Source organism: Jaculus jaculus, chromosome 1, assembly GCF_020740685.1.
Source record: "Jaculus jaculus isolate mJacJac1 chromosome 1, mJacJac1.mat.Y.cur, whole genome shotgun sequence".
Taxonomy (NCBI): domain Eukaryota; kingdom Metazoa; phylum Chordata; class Mammalia; order Rodentia; family Dipodidae; genus Jaculus; species Jaculus jaculus.
Window position 1 is genome coordinate 173,846,836 of NC_059102.1, and position 2,369 is coordinate 173,849,204.

Consider the following 2,369-nt stretch of genomic DNA (forward strand, 5'->3'; position numbering starts at 1 on the left):
ATTGTTAAGAGTTATGTCACCTCCCCAAGACACTTTTTCCCCCTGTTATGTTAGGGGAGTTAAGGAGAGAACTTCAGTCTCAGAATTTCTTTGTGCTGAATAGAGCAGAAATAGTCCCTCCTACTCTGTTCGTAAAGCTGTACTTTACACTGTAATAGCTCCCAGACATAATTGAAGAGCATCCACAAAAATTTTCGGCTGGCTGGTCCAGATCGCAATGGCTATGTCTGCTTGCCTGTTGTGCTCATCCTGATGGCTGCTTTTGATTGAGGATCATCTATGTGTGGACCCACAAAGTGGCACATGTGTAGGGAATACATTAGCAGCAGCAAGAGGCTCTAATGTGCCCTTTCTCTGTCTTTCTTACTCTTTCTTTCTCTCTTACCACTGTAAATAAATAAGTAAATAAATAAATAATATTTAAAATAAAATAAAGCCAGGTATGGTGGTGAACACCTTTAATCCCAGCACGCAGGGGGCAGAGGTAAGAGGATGAAAGTTTGAGGCCACCCTGAGGTTACATAGTGAATTCCAGATCAGCCTGGGTTAGAGTGAAACCCTACCTTCAAAAAAATAAAATAAAATATTGGCACTAACTTTCTAGAAAACTTTTGAAGAGGGGTATGTCATTATTTTTAATCCAAAACAAATAATTAAGCATAACATGATAGTAATTCTATAATCTTGTCTATGATGAGACTTTTTTTTTTAATTTTTATTTATTTATTTATTTGAGAGTGACAGACACAGAGAGAAGGACAGATAGAGGGAGAGAGAGAGAATGTGCACGCCAGGGCTTCCAGCCTCTGCAAACGAACTCCAGACGCGTGCGCCCCCTTGTGCATCTGGCTAACGTGGGACCTGGGGAACTGAGCCTCGAACCGGGGTCCTTAGGCTTCACAGGCAAGCGTTTAACTGCTAAGCCATCTCTCCAGCCCTATGATGAGACTTTAATAAAAAATTTTATTTTAATACTGTGGTCTATTTTCTTGTATATCATGTAATATAATTTAGCAAAAGGCAACAGGGACTCAACATAAATGTGTGTGTGTGTGTGTGTGTGTATGCATGTAATAAAATAACTTCAATTTACCTTCTATTCTTCAGTTTTGTCAGGGCCTCTTTTACATCCTTGTTCTTCAGACAATAAATCAGGGGGTTCTGCATGGGAGTGACAAGGGTGTAACACAATGAGGTTATTTTGTCTTGATCTACAGAATAAGAAAAACTTCGTCAAAAATACATGAAGAGCACAGTTCCCTGAAAAATAGCAACTACACTTAAGTGGGAGACACAGGTGGAGAAGGCTTTGACCCTCCCCTCAGCAGAGCCGATCTTTAAGACAGACAAGAAGATGTAACAGTAGGAGATGAGAACTCCTGGGATGGTGCTCAGCTCTATGAAACCAAATACGGTGAATAATGCCAGTTCATATATATCAGAAGATGAAACAAGGTACAGTGGAGGCAAGTCACAAAAGAAATGGTTGATCTCATTAGACCCACAGAAGCATAACCAGAATGTTGATGTCGTAGGTATCAAAGCATCAGCCATGAGCAGGGAGCACACCCTGCTGGATATGTTCACTGTGCAGAGCAAGGGTTTGCTGATGGCCTGGTACTGGTCAAAGGCCATCACTACCAGCAGCAGGCTCTCAGACTCTGCAAAGACACAGAATGTCAAGAACTGCTGAGCACAACCAATGAATGGAATTTATTTATTCTTGGCAAATACATCCCAAAGCATCTTTGGACCAACTGAAGTTTAATAGCAGAAGTCACAGAAAGAGAGGTTGCTGAGGAAAAAAACACATTTGTGTATGAAAATTGGAATCCACTTGAATTAAAATCATCATCCCAACATTTGCCAGAAAAGTAATGAAATAGACAAGTAGAAAAATGGTGAACAAAGTCACTTTCATCTTGGGGATATTGGTGATTCCCATAAAAGTGAATTCATTCACAGAAGAGCAAATCCTCTTGTCCATTCTTCTTTGCTCTTGCCTAAGTGTTTGGAAATTGATAAAAATAGTTGATACAGGTTTCATTCCTCTCCACCATCACAATATATCTCTAAGGCAAATCACATTTTTTTTCCATATTTTCTTGGTTAATCACATAACAGGCAACCAGTCATATGTCAGTCTTTAGAGAAGTATTATATCTATTTGACAATAATAATTTTAAAATCTCTGGCAAAGCTATTGTTAAACTACTTCAAATCCAGATGCCATTACTTAAAGATGTAGCTTTCTACTATCTTTATTTTCTCTAGATTTTTTTATCCTGATGTCAGGAAGTAAATTTTCACTGATCCTGTACCTCAGCACATCTTCAAAAGTCATATGGAATTAATAGCATTCTCAGTGA

At 38.9% G+C, this 2,369-nt stretch overlaps 1 pseudogene; it reads right to left on the reverse strand.

The window, feature by feature from the left end:
* Window positions 1-1,089: 1,089 nt before the first annotated feature.
* On the reverse strand, window positions 1,090-1,990 carry LOC101610475 (annotated as a pseudogene).
* Between the last annotated feature and the right edge of the window lie 379 nt (window positions 1,991-2,369).